The sequence below is a fragment of the Urocitellus parryii genome, chromosome 2 (assembly GCF_045843805.1).
Source record: "Urocitellus parryii isolate mUroPar1 chromosome 2, mUroPar1.hap1, whole genome shotgun sequence".
Lineage (NCBI taxonomy): Eukaryota > Metazoa > Chordata > Mammalia > Rodentia > Sciuridae > Urocitellus > Urocitellus parryii.
In genome coordinates this window covers 120,209,865-120,229,006 of record NC_135532.1, presented here as the reverse complement: position 1 = coordinate 120,229,006, position 19,142 = coordinate 120,209,865, and the positions used below count along the sequence as shown (strand labels likewise).

Genomic DNA, 19,142 nt, shown 5'->3' with positions numbered 1-19,142 from the left:
AAAATCTTTCATTAAGCATAAAGTTCCTTTCACATTTGCTACAATCATAGTAAATACACTTCTTTGTATAAAGGGACTGCCTTTGTTGGGCATTTAAAATATCCCCAAAGGCTAGATGACATACATGAAAATCTCATTGTTGGGGCTGGGGATGTGGCTCAAGAGGTAGCACGCTCGCCTGGCATGCATGCGGCCCGGGTTCGATCCTCAGCACCACATACCAACAAAGATGTTGTGTCCGCCGAGAACTAAAAAATAAATATTAAAAATTCTCTCTCTCTCTCTCTCTCTCTCTCTCTCTCTCTCTCTTTAAAAAAGAAAAAAAGAAAATCCAATTGTTGTTTATAGAATAGTGGATTAATCAAATTCAATGCTGTAATGTTTAGAGTAAAATAGAATGTAAATAATTTACTCATAGTATCATATTTAAACCATCTTTATTTCCAAAATACTATCCTAAGAATTATAGTTTTATTTAGCTTCAATCAGAGCAAAAGTATAATCACTTACTTAAGTAAAAGAAATTACTTAAAAACTAAAAATGAGAGGTAAGTCAAATTACTTTTGAAGAGAGATCAAAAACATCAGGTTTCTTGTTGATGTTCAGTAGCAGGCTCACTTGAAGGTTGAATGAAGCCTGAAGGGCACTCACTTCTACTTTCAGAATGCGGGGGTGGGGGGAGGAAATCCAGCTCTTGGGGGAAGGTCATGAGGAAAATACCTCCATTCATAGACATCTGGCATTGGAAAAAATGGAGGGGGTGGTGGGCCCTGTGGAAAATAATCTCGAGGTGCCCCATACCTGTTTCCTGGAGGAGGCGGAGGGAAAAATGGTCCTCTTCTCGGGTCCACAGGAAGCAATTCACTTCTGACTGGAGGGAAAGGTGCCAACAATGAGCCAGAGCCAGTTGCTTGGTTTTCAGCAGGGAGAGATGAATCAGGCACATTGGAATCATCAAGATTGATTTTGGTCTCCTTTCTACTGGATTGACTTTCTGAAGACATAGGCCCATCCTCTTTATCCAAAGAAGGCAGATTAGAAACTCTGAGTTCTGCTGGTCGCGATGGTCTACCATAATTCGAATAACATCCACCTTGCCAAGGAGGACCCAATGGTGAGGGACCATTGGGGGAATGCTTTCTGCCCAATGCTGCATTTGAAACACCAAGTGCACAGGGATCTTCCTCTACAAGTTCAAATTGAAGCTCCCTTTCAGTTAACTTTTGTCTATTGCGAGCGTTTTGTTTCATGAAATAATGGAGGTTTCTTTCAGCAATCCAAGCTGCCAACTCACTCTCATGTGCTTTTTTCTCAGAGTAAATAATCTTCCCCTGACAGGACTGAATGGTTCTGTCCAATTCTTCTTTAAGATAGTTGGCTCGCTTTCTGTAGGTCTCCAGCTCTTCTCTTGTATGGCCCATCTCTTCTTTGACCTTGGAAAGTTTCTCCTCTTGCTCCACCCGGTAATTTTCCTCTACTCTGAGTTTCCCATGGAGTTTCATCATATTTTCTTGATAGTATTCCATCATGACTTTAAATTTCTCCTGAAGGTTCTCATTCTCACCTTCAAGCTGTGTATTTTCTGACAGCAAGGTTGCCTGTTCAGTCTTCAGACCTCTAATCTGTTCTCTAAGGTCTTCCTTTGTTTTCTCTACTTCAGATAAGAAAGCACACGTTTGATATCTTTGTCCTTCTAAGGTTTCTAAGGAGGCCTTTAGCTTAGCACCGTCAACCAGTTTCTTCAAAGCTCCTTTGGGCTCATCATCCAAGTGAGCACCAATTCCTGATTCACTCGTCATTCCCCATTCCAAGTTCCCAATGTCTGTTTGGGCTCCCTTGGTTGGAGAAGACCTATCTTTCATCTTCAGCAAGCCTTCAGTCAGAGACTCCATGTGATTTTCTTTATCAGTTTGAACTTGTTTTGCATGGAATTGAGAGTCTTCCAATGTGGTGCTCTCTTTACATTGGACACGTCCTTGTTCCCTCCATGCTTCAGTGTCTCCTTGTAAGATCGGTTTCTGACTTTGCTGAAGCTGGGAACTTTCAACCAAGGCGTCCTTCATTGCCAGCTGAAGTCCTTCCTCACTCATTTGAAGCAGTCTCAAGTTTGTTTTAGTTTCAGCTATTTGTAATCTGATTGATTCTGATTCACCTTCAAGGGACTTTATCCTTCTCGATATATCTGCCATGATTTCATCCTGTTTACAATGTTTGGCCTTTTGTTCTTCTAGCTCTTTTTCTAGAAAGAGTCTTTCATCCCCATGGCTAGGTTTGGACCTATGCAGCTTTTCATAGGTTGCCTCCAAATTTGGGACGTCTCTTGGACCCTTCTCAGAACTGCTGCCCTTTAAAGTTGACTCTACGCCTTCAAGCTCTTTTTGAACAAGGCTAACTTTTTCAAGTAGTTCACATTTTTCTTCAATTCTTCTAGAATGTTTTAGAGCCAGCTGTTTTTCTCTTCCCACATAAAGCCTGCTTCTAACACACTGAAAACTTCTCCGCAAAAACAAGAGAAGAGCAAAACATCCAAGAGCTCTCCACATCACCAACTCCCAAGGAACACCATAAGGATTAGGGCCTGGCTTCATGTCTTCAGACAATGCTGCCAAAACCCTGCCTACTTCTTCCAGGACCACCCGCTAATACGGCTGTGGGGCAGTCCTTGGTGCCTCCATCAAGCTAAGTTGGCTTTGGCTCTTGCCACCACAACCACAGCCTGCCCAGGCAGGCCAGTGTAGGCTGTGAACACTCAGGTGTTTGGTTAGGAACTCAAAGGTGCACCAGGCAACGGAACAGACCACTGAGAACCCCTGCAAGGGGGGGGGGTTGTGATGGTGGGGAGCCGGGGTGAAGGACTCTCAGGAGCCTTGTGGTGCTCAAGTGCCCATCAGGGGAGTCTTGGACCCTTCCTTCCCTAACCAGTGCATCCTGAAGTGCCACCACGGGTTCAGGTCTCTTCCACTCCAGCCAGAGAGGAGTCCTCTCTATGCCTCCCACCCCTGAGTTTGGTTTAGGCCAGGCCAAGGTGGAGCTTCTGAAGTTTCTATACAGTCATAATACCACTCAGATTGATGTCATGCAAATTCTAAAGCTTTCTAAACTGTCTCAACAGATATTATGTCATATATTTATATTTGTACTGCTTGCCCTTTTGCTTTAATGACCCATTGCTTTCCCTGCTTTTGTTCTCTCCCCTTTTTCTTCCTTTCTTCCTTCCTCCCTCCCTTTCTTCATTTTTTCCTTTTTTCTTCCTTCTTTACTTCCTCCCTTCCTCCCTCCCTTCCTTCTTTTTCCTCCCTTCCTTCCCTTTTCTTTTCTTGCAGTATTGGGCTTTAAACTCCAAGGCCTTCTGCAAGCTAGGCCAGCCCACTACCACTCAGCTCTATCCCCAGACCTACTGACTCTTTCTAGGACGGTCATTTGAATTATTTCTAAAGGAGAAAACTCTCATGATACACTTCTTTCTTTCTTTCTTTCTTTCTTTCTTTCTTTCTTTCTTTCTTTTAAAGCTGGGTTAATGACTTATTTTTCCTTTTTTAAGTTTACCCATGACATTGTTTTTATTAAATTTTATTTATTATAGATTAAGCAACCATAAAAAGTAAACAACTGGTTAAATAAGAACTGTTATTTTTGATCATTGTACTCTCATTTTCTTACTTTATTTTTAATTTTTTTTTAGTCACACATGACAGCAGAATGTATTTTTACATATAATACATACATGGATTGTACATACATCAATCATATTGTCTATTCTATTCTGCTGCCCTTCCTATCCTCCTTACTCCTCTCCTCCTCTCCCATCCTTTCTGTCTATCCAATCTAATGTGACACACTTTTTTTTCTTTTTCTCATTAGAACATCATATATGTATTCTGTATAACAATGTGCTTCTCCTTGCATCTTCTGTGCAACTTTCTTTCTCCCTCTTTTTCCCTCCCACCTTTCTTCCCTATTTACTGGTAGTCTTCTTCTCATGCTCTTTCTGCCTATCCCATTTTGAGTCACCTCCCTTATATCAGAGAAGACATTTGGCATTTGTTTTTCAGGGATTGGCTCACTTCACTTAGCATAGTCTGCTCTAATGGCATCCATTTGCCTGCAAATGCCATGATCTTGTTATTTTTTAGTGCTGAGTAATATTCCATTGTGTATAAATGCCATATTTTTAATCCATTCATCTATTGAAGGGCATCTGGTTTGGTTCCACATTCTAGCTATTGTGAATTGTGCTGCTATAAACATTGATGTGGCTGTGTCCTGTAGTATGCCCTTTTTAGGTCTTTTTGCTCTAGCCCGAGAAGGGGAATAGCTGGGTCAAATGGTGGTTCCATTCCCAGATTTCTAAGGAATCTCCATACTGCTTTCCCAATTGGGGCACCAATTTGCAGTCCCACCAGCAAGGTATGAGTGTACTTTTTCCCCAGCAACCTTGCCAGCACTTATTGTTGCTTGACTTCATAATGGCTGCCATTCTTATTGGAGTGAGATGGTATCTTAGAGTAGTTTTAATTTGAATTTCTCTGATTGCTAGAGATGGTGAGCATTTTTTCATGTATTTGTTGATTGATTGTATATCCTCTTCTGAGAAGTTTCTGTTCAAGTCCTTGGCCCATTTGTTGATTGGGTTATTTTGTTGTTGTTGTTGTTTAACTTTTGAGTTCTTTGTATACTCTAGAGATTGATCTCTATCTGATGTTTGAGGGGTAAAAATTTGTTTCCAGAATGTAGGCTCCCTATTCACCTCAGATATTATTTTTCTTGCTGAGAAAAAACTTTTTAGTTTGAATTTGTCCCATTTGTTGATTCTTGGTTTTAACTCTTGTGCTATAGGTGTCTTATTAAGAAATTTGTGGCTGGCCCCCACGTGATGAAGGTTAGGACCAACTTTATCTTCTTTTACATACAGAGTCTCTGGTCTGATTCCTAGCTCCTTGATCCATTTTGAGTTTACTTTTGTGCATGGTGAGAGAAAGGGATTCAATTTCATTTTGTTGCATATGGATTTCCAGTTCTCCCAGAACCATTGTTGAAGATGGTATTCTTTCTCCATTGCATGGTTTTAGCACCTTTGTCTAATATAAGGTAGTTGTAATTTTGTAGATTTGCCTCTGTGTCCTCTATTTTGTATCCTGGGTCTACCAGCCTGTTTTGGTGCCAGTACCATGCAGTTTTTGTTACTATTGCTCTATAGTATAGTTTAAAATCTGGAATTGTGATACCACCAATTTCACTCTTCCTGCTTAGAATTACATTAGCTATTCTGGGTCTCTTGTTTTTCCAGATGAATTTCATGATTGCTTTTTCCATTTCTGCAAGAATGTCTTTGGTATTCTGATGGGAATTGCATTGAATCTGTAAAGTGCTTTTGGTAATATGGCCATCTTAATAATATTAATTCTACCAATCCATGAGCAAGGTATATCCTTCCATCTTCTAAGGTCTTCTTCTATTTCTTTCTTCAGGGTTCTGTAGTTTTCATTGGATAGCTCTTTCATCTCTTTTGTGAAGTTGATTCCCATGTTTTTTTTTTTTTGAGGATATTTATTGTGAATGGAGTAGTTGTCCTCATTTCCATTTCAGAGAATTTGTCACTGATATACAGAAATGCCTTTGATATATAGATATTGATTTTATATCCTGCACTTTGCTGGATTCATTTACTAGTTCTAGAAGTCTCTTGGTTGAATTTTTTGGGTCTGCTAGGTATAAGATCATGTCATTGGCAAATAGTGCTAATTTAAGTTCTTCTTTTCCTATATTTATGCCTTTAATGTCTTTCATCTGTCTAATTTCTCTGGCTAGTGTTTCAAGAACTATGTTGAGTAGAAGTGGTGAGAGAGGGCATCTCTGTCTTGTTCCAGATTTTAAAGGGAATGTCTTCAATTTTTCTCCATTGAGAAAGATGCTGGCCTGATGCTTAGTGTATATAGCTTTTATCATTTTGAGGTAATTTCCTGTTATCCCTATTTTTTCTACTGTTTTGAACATAAAGGGATGCTGTATTTTGTCAAATGCTTTTTCAGCATCTATTGAGTTGATCATATGTTCTTATCTTTAAGTCTATTGATGTGGTGAATTACATTTATTGATTTCTGTATACTGAACCAGCCTTGTATCCCAGTGATGAATCCCACTTGGTCATGGTGCACGATCTTTTTGATATGATTTTGTATCCGATTTGCCAGAAGTTTATTGAGGATTTTTGCATCTAAATTCATTAGGGATATTGGTCTGAAGTTTTCTTTCTTTCAGGTGTCTTTATCTGGTTTGGGAATCAGGGTGATGTTGGCCTCATAGAATGAATCTGGAAGTACTCCCTCTTTTTCTATCTCCTGAAATAGATTGTAGAGTATTGGTATTAGTTCTTCTTTAAAGTTCTTGTAAAACTCTGCTGTGTATCCGTCTGGTCCTGGGCTTTTCTTGGTTGGTATTCTTTTGATGGCTTCTTCTATTTCCTCACTTGATATTGGTCTGTTTAGGTTGTTTATATCATCCTGACTCAATCTGGGCAGCTCATATGCCTTAAGGAATTTATCGATGCCTTCACTATCTTCTATTTTATTAGAGTATAGGGTTTCAAAATAATTTCTAATTATCTTCTGTATTTCTGAAGTGTCTGTTGTGATATTGCCTTTTTCATCCCATAAGCTAGTAATTTGGGTTCTCTCCCTTCTTCTCTTTGTTAGCATTTCTAGTGGTCTATTAATCTTTTTAAACTTTCTGTAATATTTTATCTTCTCCTGATATAGCTTTCTTTTGTAAATGCTGTGTTGAACATAAATAAATTAAAATTATTTTGTCCTTTGTCTGACTATTTGCATTAAATTACTTAATTTGTACAATATTGATTTCATATTTTTCCTATATGAGGGTTAATTGCGCTTGACAAATATTATACATTTCTAATTAAAAACAGAATAACATATGCTTGAAGGCTAGTTGCAATATTATACACATAGCATTGATTTCAGTGCCTGGCAAATGCTTCTCAGAGTGAATGACTGAAGCAACAATGACTATTATTATCACCAGTTCTACTGTTATTATGTTACACCTGCAAATAGCTTTTTTATTTCTTGACCTTTAGCTGACTGTGAGTTACAATATATTACATAACCCTAGGAAGAAAACGGAGATTTATTCATTGAAATCTTTGCCAACTCCAAATGAATTACGTCATTGTAGTTACTATTCATTGAAAGATTTTTAAGTTTGTAACTCCGCTTTTGGGACAAGTGATTTCTTTTTTCATTTGTTTGGGTTTTTTTAGACTTCCAAATGATTTACAAAGATAAAGATTTGATTTTACAAGATGTATATGTCTGTTAGTGTATGTGAAGCTAGATATCAAATTAATAAAATTTAATACAATGGCTTTTTAAACTAAATTTATTAAAATGCCTAAGTTTGAAGTTATGTCTCTTATTTTAGAGCACCCCTCATGTTTGCTGTGGAACACAAATCAACACAAAAAGTTGAGCTGCTTCTTCAATGTAGTGTTAATGTGTCTGCTTCAGATAATTGTAGAGAGAAGAAGAAGAAGAAGAAATAATAATACAATTCCCAGACTAGTAGAGGTAAAAAATACCTAGCCACAACCCATCTTCAGTGTGCTGTATCTTAAGTTCCATGTAGCTCTTCTTTTTCCATCCATACCCTTGTTCTATTGTGTGTGGATGCAAACCCGTAAAAGACACCAGCCTGAAGGGATCCTGATGTTGTATCATCAAACACTGATCCCAGTTTCCCAGAAAATGTGTTGGTAAATGTGTTATTTATTTTTCACACAACACCCCACACTTTAAAGGGCATTGTAGCAGCAGGAAGGGATGAATCCTAAGTTGATCTGCAGATTGTGGTCCACGCATCTGTTCAGATTGCGGGTTTGGGGTTGGTGTCTGGAATCTTACTGGCAAGCAAAGCCTCTGGGTTCTGCCTTGTGCTTCCCACTCTGGTAGAATCTGTGAAAGGTTCACTGTATGGTGTCCTGTCACATGCTCTGAAATGCAGTTTTTCCATCATGGCAGGACCTGGTGGAGAAGCATTTTGACTGTTTTCTCGTGTCCTTGTGCAGAGCCCCCAGACACAGTGTCTCCTCTATTCTGACATCTTAATTCTCTCCCTGAAAATCTCATCTGGTTTTCACTTTCTAAGAGGAGGACCATTGATCCTCATTGATTTTGATAGTAACTGCAATAAATCTGTTTAGTGTTTTTGGTAGTATGGCCAATTTGATAAAATTAATTCTGCCTAGCAAAGAGCAAGGTAGACATTTCTACCTTCTAAGGTCTTCTTCTATGACTCTTATTAGGGTTTTGTAGGTTTTGTTTTATAGATCTGTCACCTCTTTTTTAAAATTCATTTCCAAGTGTCTTATTTTTTTCAGGTAATTGTGAATGGGGCAGTTTCCCAGATTTCCGTCTCAGAGGCTTATATGCAGAAATTCCTTTTATATATTGGTGTTGATTTTATATCCTGCTACTTTGCTGAACTCAATTACTAGTTTTACAAGTTTTCTGGTGGACTTTTTAGTTCTTCTAGATATAGAATCGTATGATTAGCAAATAGTACTAATTTACGTTCTTCTTTTCCTATACACAGCCCTTTGATTTACTTTGTCTCTCTAATTGTTCTAGCCAGTGTTTCAAAAACTATGTTTAATAGAAGTGGAGAAACAGGGCATTCCTGTCTTGTTGCAATTTTTAGATTGAATGCCTTCCTTTTTTCTGTATTTAGAATAATGTTGGCCTGAGGCTTCTCGGAGATAGCCTTTAGGATGTTGACATGAGTTCCTGTTATCCCTAGTTTTTCCGGTGCTTTGAACATAAAGCAGTGCTATATTTTGTCAAATACTTTTTCTACATCTATTGAGATGGTCATATGGTTCTTATCTTGAAGTCTATTGATGTGATGAATTATATTGATTGATTTCCATATGTTGAACAAACCTTGCATACCTGGGATGAATCCCACCTGATCATGGTGCATGATAATTTTTATATGTTTTTGTATTCAATTTGCCAGAATTTAATTGAGGATTTTTGCATATATATTCATTAGAGATACTGGTCTGAGGTTTTCTTTCTTTGAGGTTTCTTTCTCTGGTTTGGGAATCAGGGTGATATTGGCCTCATAGAATGAAGTTGGAAGTACTCCTTCTTTTTCTGTTTCCTGAAATAGATTGAAGAGTATTGGTATTAGTTCTTCCTGATAAGTCTTTTAAAACTTGGCTCTATATCCATCTGGTCCTGGGCTTTTCTTGGTTGCTGATATTTGATGACTTTTTCTAGGTCCTCACTTGATATCGGTCTCTTTAAGGGATGTATATTGGGGATGCAAATCAAGTCAAGATGGAGCCTGGCAGTTTGCCAGGAGGAGTGGTTTGTTAAGCAATGCCAGAGAGCCATTAAAATGATGAGGATTCCTTATTGGTTGACTGCTGTATCTACATGATGTTAATTGAGACAAGCTGTGTGTAATTAGTTAGGTATATATACCTCTGTTGTCCTGCAGAGAAGCGGTTCTGCTATCTTAGGAGCCCACTACTTTGAGTTCTCGCTCAGTTCCGCTGAGTTCACTTGCAATAAAGTAGTACCTACTTCAACCTTCAAGTTGTCACCTCCTGGTTATTTGACCAGCTGGACTGTAGCAAATGTATATCTTCCTGGCTCAATCTGGGCAGGTCATATGACTTTAGGAATTTACTGATGCCTTCACTATCATCTATTTTATTAGAGTTATGGTTTCAATATAATTTCTAATTATCTTCTGTTTTTCTGTAGTGTCTGTTTTGATATTTATTTTTTCAAAATGTATGCTAGTAATTCGGGTTCTCACTCTTCTTCTCTTTGTTAGCATGACTAAGGGTCTGTGATTCTTATGTAGTTTTCCAAAGAACCAACTATGAGTTTTGTCAATTTTTCCAAATGTTTCTTTTGTTTTTATTTCACTGATTTCAGCTCTGATTTTAATTATTACATGCCTTCTACTGCTTTTGCTGATGGTTTGTTCTTCTTTTTCTAGGGCTTTGAAGTGTAGTGTGAGGTAATTTACTTCTTGGCTCTTTCTTCTTTCAAGAAACAAACTCCAAGCAATGAATTTTCTTCTTAGTACTGCTTTTATAATGTCCTAGGGATTTTGAAATGTTGTGTCTGTGTTCTCATTTACCTCTAAGAATTTTTTAATTTCCTCCTTGATATCTTCTGTAACCCATTGTTCATTTAGTAGCATATTGTTCATTCTCCATGTGAGGAAGGAATTTTTCTTCCTTATTTTATCATTGATTTCCAATTTTATTCCATTACAATGGGATAAAATGCATGGTAGTAACCCTACTCCTTTGTATTTGTTAAGAGTTGCCCTGGGCATAATATAGCATCTATTTTTGAGAAGGATCCATGTGCTGCTGAGATATTGTGCTGCTTGATATTGGTTGATATTTTATATATGTCAACTAAGTCTAACTTATTAATTGTGGTTTTGAGTTCTATGGTTTCATTATTCAAATTTGATTGGACGGTCTTCCCAGTGGTGAGAGAGGTGTGCTAAAATCACCCATGATTATTATGCTTTGGTCTATTTGACTCTTGAACTTGAGAAGAATTTTTTATATGAACATAGCTGCACCATGGTTTGGGGCATATATATTAAAGATTGTTATGTCTTGTTGCTGTATGGATCCCTTGATCAATATGTAGGGTCCTTCTTTATCCCTTTTGATAAACTTTGGCTAGAAGTCTACTATATTTGATATGAGTAAGGACACCCCTGCTTGCTTCTGAGGTCTGTGTGAGTGTATGATTTTTCCCAACCTTTTACCTTCAGTCTGTGTATCTCTTTTCCTATCAAATGATTTTGTTGTACACAGCATATTGTAGGATCTTTTTAAAAATAATCTAGTCTACTAGCCTGTATCTTTTGAATGGTGAGTTTATGCCATTAACATTTAGGGTTACTATTGAGATATGGTTTGTATTTCCAGCCATATTTCTTTATCTTTGTTATTTAACTTGACTTGATTTTCCACTTTGATTAGTTTTTTGCCATTGTGTACTCCATTCCACTGTTGGTTTTCATTGTTCATTTACATTTCCTCTTAATGATATATTTTGCCAAGGATATGCTGTCCACTGGTTTTCTGCCTGCAGATTCTCTTAACTTTTGTTCATCATGGAAGAATTTTATTTTGTCATCAAACCTGACACTTAGTCTTGCTGTATACAAGAGTCTTGGTTAGAATACAGTATATTTTAGCATTGGAAATATATTGTTCCAGGATCTTCCAGCTTTCAGGGACTGTGTTGAAAGATCAGCCTTTAAACTAATTGGTATACCCCTATATGTGATCTGCTGCTTTTTTCTTGTGGCTTTTAAATTTTTCTTCTTGGAAAATTCAATGGAGAACAATCTAAAAAATACCTGACAAGTCCTCCTAAATACTGTCATGGTTATCAGAACAAGGGAGTTCATAGAAACTGTCACCCCAAGAGAAGTTCATGGAGACATGATGACTGGATGTCATGTTGGATCCTAGATGGAATCCTAGAACAGGAAGACACAGTACCAAGAATCCAAAAGATATGTGTCTTCAATTAATTTTAACATACCAGTATTTCTTCTTCATGATGAATGGTCTAAGATGTTAGCACTTTTGAAAAAGCTTACCTAAGTCATAATAAGGGAAGAAACCAGGCTGAGGCTACCTGTAAATCTCTGCACTTTCTTTTCAATTTCTGTATAAAGATAAATCTAAGCCTGGCATGGTAGCACATCCCTGTAATCCCAGTGTCTTGAGGGGCTAAAGCAAGAGGATTTCAAGTTCAAAGCCAGCCTCAGCAACTTAGTGAAGCCCTAAGTAACTCTGTGAGACCCTACCTCTAAATAAAATACAAAAAAGGGCTGGGGATTTGGCTCAGTGATTAAGCACACCTGGATTTAATCCCCAGTAACCCACCCACCCCCCAATAATAGATTAAACTAATGTAAAACCTTAGGATATGGTTATATTTTCTCAAACACCTACTTGTTTAATTATTGATACATTTAATTACTGGTAACTGACTCTCTTAGTTAGTTCTGTATTTTATTATGAACATTTATAACACAAAAATCAAATAGTTCAAACTAATATAAAATTCAAAGTATGTGGGCTGGGGTTGTAGCTCAGCAGTAGAGCACTCACCTAGCATATGTGAGGCACTAGGTTTGAGCCTCAGCACCACAGAGAAATGGATAAATAAAAATAAAGGCATTTTGTCCAACTACAACTAACACATTTTTAAAAATTCAAAGTTTGTGCCACTTTTACATATTTCAAGTTGAAGTAATAACATGTGAACTTGTTATATTTTTATTCTGTCACTATGTTTTAGGTTTGCCTTCTTAAAACTTGATCACTAGAGGGGAAAAATGACATTTTAGAGATTTTATTTAACTCATGGTTTAACTTTCCCAAATGAGTGACTTTATTAAAAAAAAGTTCTAATGGCAAATTGACTCACTGTGACTGAATCACTTATCCCAAATAATCCTTGTCTCTATTTTATTTCTATGCATACCTTTTAGCAGCAATATAATCAAATATTTGTCACTGGAACAAACAGTCAAAGAACGTCCAACTCCTCCTAGAACTCTGCAGGAAGTGGTAAGCCAAGAGAAGCAGAGGTGTCAACTCAGTCCAGGAGTGATATTAGATGCTGCTGTGTTGTGGGGAAACACTCTATCTTTTAGAAATCACAAGGAGCTATGGATGCCCAAACTCTTGCATGAGTCTAAATCTAGTTGAACTTCTAAGTAATTTTATTGTCACTAGCTCATCATGAAGCTAATGACAACTAAAGGATCTATGGGGCTGGGGATGTAGCTCAGTGGTAGAAAGATTTGCTAGCATGCAGGAGGCCCTAAGACTAACCCCCAGAACCACAAAAAGAAAAAAAAATTGTGTCTTATTTGTGTAATCAAATAAAAAATGAATAATCACTCCTCTTAAGAAAACATGTTGGGTCTAAAACACTTGAGACTTTCAGAATCAAAATACTCTCCTCATAGTGTAATGCATAGCTAGACCACCATGAAGAGTGGTGTCACATCATAAAACATGTTCACATGAAGCATACCATCAAAACAACAAAAAGGCTGTATTAACAGTTGATAAGAAAAATGAACATAATCTAGCTTAGGAAATTATTAACACATTGGAAACTTGTGTTAATAAGTAGACATCAAAATCTCCAGGACAAGCCAGGCACTTTGACACATGCCTGTCATCTCAGCTATTTGGGAGAATAAAGCAGAAGGACCACAAATTTGAGGCCAACATTAGCAATTCAGCTAGACCCTGTCTCAAAATGAAATTGTAACGAGGACTGAAGACATATGCAGCTCAGGGCTTTCGTAGTACATGCAAGGTCCTGGGTTTAATCCCCAGTGCCAAAAATAAATTTCTCTAGGTGAGACATCTGATAAAAGACAACTATGGCAGGTACAGAACAGGGCAGAAGCCATTATGTCAAGTTCCTCAAAATGATTAAAGTAAACCTGTACTTTGTTCAGCTCACAATACTAACATGTCTGATTTCTGCTTCTAATAATTCAAATGTAACCATTTAAATATGACCAAAAGTTTGTGTACTTTTCTAATGAATCCAACAAATTTGAGAGAGAGACTCAACTGTGTTCTGAAAGCCACCTTATAAACACATAGGAGCACCAACATTAGGGTAAAATGTAATCATTGTATTTCCCACATGAAATTACCCTAAATGCTAATGAATACATAATTTAAAAAGAAAGACAAATTTCTGAAATCAAAAACAAATTGATACATTTTTAAATAATATTTTGAACAGAGGCAAAACACTTAAAGAGTTCTCCCACAAGAATTCCTAACAACATAAAGTATCATGCTCATTAGAAGCCCCATCCCTTTGTATGCAAGGAATAAGAAAACTTTCTGATAAATATAGAACTTTAATAGGACATATTGACATGCTTTCTAAATTTTAAGAGAAAATATCTGTTTTTAAAAAAGCTTATTTGTAGTAAATGTATCTGAATTACAAAAAAGCAGCTACTGACTTGTCTCTTACATTTTGTAATGATTTGCATCTCAGGAAATTTCATCTATAGTGGTTTTAAATATCATGAAATATCAATAGTTGACATTAAAAATATTATCATCCCTCTTCTCTTTCAAAACTGATTTGAAATTTTCTTATAATAATTTCATATGGACTTGGAAAAGACACTGTTGTGTATGTGAGAATGTGTAAATACATGATCTTTTTTAAAAGAAATATTTATTTTTAGTTGTAGTTGGACACAATACCTTTGTTTTATTTACTTATTTTTATGTGGTGCTGAGGATCGAATCCAGGGCTTTGCACGTGCTAGGCAAGTTCTCTACTGCTGAGCCACAACCCCAGCCCCAATACATAATCTTTTAAAACCATATCTCTCATGCTTGCGTCCTGTCAAAGATATCTCTCTGTGTGTTGCTGGGATATACTCCAAGGACCCTCACATGCCAGTCAAGTGCTCTGCCACTGAGATGCACATCTAGTCTCCAAAGATACCTTAATAAGTGGAAATTAATTAAAAGCATTTGATTATGAGCATTTCCAAACAAGACAATTCTCTCAAACAAGCCAATTCTCTCAATCAAAAACAAAGTAAGCTAAAAGTAATTTTTAAAATATTCCTTATACAAAATAGAAGTTCACAGAATTAAAAATTCTAAAGAGGTCTAGAGTTGTGGTGCAAAGGCAGAGCATTTGCCTGCCATGTGTTAGGCCCTGGGTTCAATCCTCAGCACCACATATAAGTAAACAAAATTAATAAATAAAATAAAAAGATCCACTGACAACTAAAAAAAATTTTAAAATTCTATAGAAAACTGAAAGAATATTAATCAAAAATTGAATAGGAAAAACCTACTGCACAGAACTGGAGACCTGGAGGCCATGGGGAATTACATTGCAAAATAACTCCAAAATAAGAAAACTAAATGAATCAATTACCATACAAAACTTGAACTGGTACTTAGAGTTCTCCTACTGGATGGGACCCTGGGATCATCAGGGCTCAAGGCTGACTGTCATCTGCCCTTTAAGAAGTTCTGATTTTATTTCAAATGTTCATGATCTATAGAGAAAAAAAGAGAGAGAGAGAAAGGTGACTTTTCTAAGTTTATTTTAAGGTATTCTGATATAGTCAAGATAATTCATCCAATGCAGGATGTTAGTGTTTATAAAACAGATGTTATTTGTGCACCATTACAAATATGCTGCCAACTAGCACAGCAGCCAGGGAGCTGCTCATCCTAGATTAGCAGGGGCAGAGTCTGGAGGAGCAGAAGAGAAGGTCAGGAGGAGGATGGGGGCCTGGAAGATGGGTGGGGTCTGGAGAAGAGGCAGGGTCTTAAAGAGGAGGAGGGTTGGACTGGGGTTATGGCTCCATGGTAGAGCGCTTGCCTAGCATGTCTGAGGCACTAGGTTCAAACCTCAATACCACATAAATATAAATAAACAAAATAAAGGCATTGTGTCCATGTGCAACAACAACAACAAAATAAAAAAAAAGGAGGAGTGTGAGGTCTGGAGGAGGGGCAGGACAGGAAGAAGGGAAAGGTCTGGAGGAGAGGCAGGGTCTGAAGAAGTGGGAGAATGGGTCACAAGGGGGTAGGGCCTGGCATATGGGTGGGACCTGAGGGAGGGGCAGGCCCTGGAACATGAGTAAGATCTAGAGGAGAGGCAGGGTAGGAAGGAGGAGCAAGCGTGGTTCAGGAAGTTGTGCAAGGCCATAGAATATTTGTGGGATCTGGAGGAGAGGCAGAGTCTGGAGGGGGAGGCCTTAGGGGGAGGGTCCTGGAGGCATGTCTTCTTGCTAATTAAACTCTCCACCAAAAGAAAAATGTGTAGCTGTGGTAGCTCAGTGGTAGAATGCTTGCCTATCATGTGTGAGGCACTGTATTTGATCCGCAGCACCACTTATAAATAAATAAATAAATAAATAAATAAATAAATAAACAAATAAATAAATAAAATGTATTTTGCCCTTCTGCAACTAAAAAAAATTAAAATCTAAGCAAAGATTACAGAAAAAGAATAATGTGGTACATGATTTCGGTTCCACAAAAAACATGGGATGTATTTTTAATAAATTCTGGCTTTGTTAGAAGTAATATATTTAAACTTAAGCATCTCAGAAGCTGAGGCAGAAGAATTTCAAGTTCAAAACCAGCCTTAGCAAAAGCAAGGCATGAAGCAACTCAGTGAGACCCTGTCTGTATAATACAAAATAGGGCTGGAGATATGGCTCAGGGGTCACATGCTCCTGAGTTCAATGCCCAGTACCCAAAAATAAAAATAAAAAACAATTTTAAAAATGACATAGTTGGCTATTAACATATGCACTTTTTAATGTTTCTACTATTTTAACACTGAAAGAATAGAGCCACCCAGAAAGCCTTATTACATTTAATAATCACTGAAAAAACCCTGTCTCCAAATATGGGCATATTATGAGCTACTAGGTTAGGATTTCAAAGTAAGAATTGTGAGGGGCTAGGAATCAGCCCTTTACACAGACAGGGCTCATTCCACTTCAAACAAAAGGCTACTGCAAAAAGTTATGTGATACTCACCCTGTGAAGACCGCTTAATCAATACCAATGTAGTAAGGACATTTTGATCTATACAATCCTTTGAGGAAAGTTTAATCAATATGAATCCTGTAAGACCACATTAATCTATACCAATCCTATAAAGATGCTTTATCTTTACAAATTCAATAAGGACATGTTAATCTATGCCAATTCAGTAAGGCCACTTTAATTCATCCCAATCCTGTGACATTTTAATCAACACCAGTCTTATGAGGACAGTTCCATCTACATGAATCCCTTCACCAAGGCAAAGAGGGGAAGCCTTTGACCCTGTACATGTTGGTTGAACTCTTCTGCTCTAACTTCTCAGGATAACGCCAACATATGTCCAATTACTATGACAATTAGTAATAAAAATGGTTTTATAAATTAAATTTTAAGACATTAACAAAAAGAAAGACATGAGAGAAAAAAAATCCTCGCAGGATAGGAAAGAAAATCTCAGGTAGTAGCAGTGGCCTTGACTGCTGATACTCTCTGAAACTTGGAGTTGAGGTCATGGGCCTGCTAAGCTGCCCAGTAGCTCCTCAGATGGTCCCTAAATGAAGGATCCAGATCTAGCACTACACCCTGGCTGGCTCATGGTCGGTGGAGGATGATGTGCCGGGCTAGGCCTGGTCATTCTGCTTTGTTTCCCTGGTCCAAAGGGCAGGCTGGATGGGGCTGCTTCCACAGGGAGCACTCAGGAACCTCACATTCTTATTCAATGGTGGTGTCTTGCAGCTATCAGGTCTCCCTAACTTGCTGTCATCCACAATGTTCTCTTTTGTTAAAAGATAAATTCTCAAAATAATTCTCTTTTATTAAAAGGAAAAATATGATTTAGGGGAAAAATACATTTTGAGGGAACTGGGTCATGGCAAGGCAGCTGACATGTCACCATGGTGCTGGAGGTCTGTGTGGACATTCACTCCTACCTCCTCCTCTACCTCTTTACAGTATTCTGTTTGAGAAGAATGAGGAAGCTGCTTTCACCAGTTTCTGTCTGTGGGAGGCCCTGGGGTTCATCACTGTCTTTGGTTACAGCTCCTTTCTCTGTGTCATCACCAAGCTGTACATTCTGCTGGGAGTCCTGAGTCGCCTTGGTCACCTATACAGGAGTGTTAAATACCTTGTCAAGACCCTCACTGCCACACAGACCAGCCAAGCAGTGGAAGGAGAGACAGGGACAGATATGTGACAGCAATGGGCCATGGCAGGGGATGTCCAACATCCAAGTTCAAAAGGGGTACAGATGAGTCAGCCAAATACAGAAATAGCAGGCCTCCTGAGACCCACAGGGGAGTCTCAACATGCATGCAGTGACTTTAGGACTTGCTTCCTGTCCTGATGCTTATCTCTGAGAGGATCTCAGGTCATCAAGGAATTCCTGGGAATACAACAGACCATCAGAGTCATCAAGAATTCTTCTGAAAGGAGAAATGACAGAGGATCTCACCATGAAAGAGCTGGACATACATGTGCATGTCATCATTGCCTGGGTACCCCATCCCTTCTGCCTCTCCTCCTTCCCAACACTGGCAATGCTATCCACAACTCCTTCTCCACACCATCCTTCTTCATCCAGTCTTCTTCTTCATCTTGAGTCCCTTTACATCTACCCAGGCCCCCTCTCTCTACCCTCTTGAGTTTGTACTTGTTGGCATGAACATGTCTTACAGTGGAATTTGGCTTCCCAGTATCTAGTGTGTCATCCAGCAGATGCCATACAGTTGCAAGTGCAGGAAAGGGAAGCTCCAGACCCCCACATCCATGTTCCACTCCCTCCACTAATCCCAGAGCCCTGTGTCAGATGTTTGTCTCTGTCTGCAGATGAAACAGTACCAGATGTTGGTGTGGAGCTTCTTTCTTCCAGTCAGCATTAGCCAAGTGGGCACAGCAAATAAATAAAACCTTGCACCTGCCACAAGCTAATGTTTCATGGTTTTTTAAGTGTCACTTTGCCTCAAGCTGAGCATCTTTCCAACCTGCAGAATTTCCCAGAGTTTCTAATGTGCATAATGCCAGTGCCTGTCCTGCTATTCTCCACTCTCAGCCTGGATGTGCTTGTCTGTCCAGGTGTGCTGTGGTAACTTTCTCCTCCTACCTGTGTGATCAGGAGCAGATCTAAACTCGTCCCCTATTTTTGCTTTATCAACAGAGCTCTCTGCTTACTTCCTATCCTCCTTACATCTCAGCAGTATCCAGACTCACTCTCCTTCCTGCAGAGCTCCTCCTTCACCTCCATCCTGGGCTATTAAATGAGAGGATTGTTCTACAGTCCAGGGATGACACTCCAACCCTGCAGCCCAATCCCACTGAAGCTTTCATGTCTATAGCTCACCATATGAACTCCTGCCCAGGATGCACGAGGTCTTGTGTAATTTAACTCAGATGCCCCTTTAGGGCAAATTCAGCCAACCCTCACTCTCAGTACTTCTCTTAGACATTGCTTCCTTCTGCTCTGGGTCCTTAGCTCAGCTGCTCCTGACT

General features: G+C 38.5%; 1 pseudogene; it reads right to left on the bottom strand.

Moving 5' to 3' along the window:
* Positions 1-584: 584 nt before the first annotated feature.
* LOC144253396 (melanoma inhibitory activity protein 2 pseudogene) lies at positions 585-2,676 on the bottom strand (annotated as a pseudogene).
* Between the last annotated feature and the right edge of the window lie 16,466 nt (positions 2,677-19,142).